Consider the following 1,110-nt stretch of genomic DNA (forward strand, 5'->3'; position numbering starts at 1 on the left):
TGAACCCCAGTGAAGGGGCTTGTTGGGGGGAGGGTGGTAATGGGAGGAGGATGGGGAGGGGACACCTATAGAGAAGGGCAGGGGGAGGGGCTAGGGGGATGTTTGCCTGGAAACCTGGAAAGGTAATAACAATTGAAAAGTAAATAAGAAATACCCAATTTAATAAAGATGGAGAAAAAGAGAGAAAAGTGTCACACATTTAAAACAGAAGAATATGGACCCTAATTTTAAACCACAGCTCTGTCAATTAACTAAACCTTTAAAAAGTTCAGAAAATCAGGCCACACAATATTTTCTCGGTTTATGTATCTGTAATGTCGCATAAATAATAATGTCCGTTTCTTGCTATTGTGGAGGGAATTAAATAGATAATATGTAATCATGGAAATTTTGAAGTACCATCCATTTTTCTGTTCATTAAATCACTCTTTCTCATTTCATTGATCAAGTATGTATGTATTCTTTTCATAGTTACATGTATAATAAAACCAGTATAAAAACCTTCAGAATTGTATAAGCTTTCACTTTTAACAAATTGAATTAGTTGTTCTTTGTATTTCTGCTGAACATTTAAATGTTCTTTATATGTCCCAATGCTAGTTTATTAGGTACCTATAAACTTTAAACTCTTTGCCTGAGAGCATGAGTACTATTTAATTATATAGTAACTACACTCAGGCTGTCTTTCTATTAGAACCAATTATATCAGACTCTAAGAAAATATTACTACACTTGATCTTAGCCAAAAGGCTGAGAAGCGATTAAGAAAAATTACTATTGCTTTAAAGTTTGTGTGTGTATGAGTGAGAGTATGAGTATGAGTGTCTCTGTGTGTGTGTGTGTGTGTGTGTGTGTGTGTGTGTGTGTGTGTGTGTGCAGCACATGACCAAACAACTTTCAGGAGCCATTTCTCTCCTTCTGTCATGTGGGTCCCAGGATGTAACTCAGATGTTTGACTTTGGCAATAAATAATATTACCAACTAAATAAATAAAGAAAGAAAGAAAAAACAAGCCACAAATCAACTTTAAAAGTAAAGGCCAGAAGTTCACAGAATAGTAGCATTGGCCTTACCATATCCTTTCTTTGGGGATGGGAAAATTAATGTTCT

General features: G+C 35.2%; 1 pseudogene; it reads right to left on the minus strand.

Moving 5' to 3' along the window:
- Positions 1-636: 636 nt before the first annotated feature.
- Positions 637-762, minus strand: LOC134483733 (U2 spliceosomal RNA; annotated as a pseudogene).
- Between the last annotated feature and the right edge of the window lie 348 nt (positions 763-1,110).

This window comes from Rattus norvegicus, chromosome 19, assembly GCF_036323735.1.
Source record: "Rattus norvegicus strain BN/NHsdMcwi chromosome 19, GRCr8, whole genome shotgun sequence".
Taxonomy (NCBI): Eukaryota; Metazoa; Chordata; class Mammalia; order Rodentia; family Muridae; genus Rattus; species Rattus norvegicus.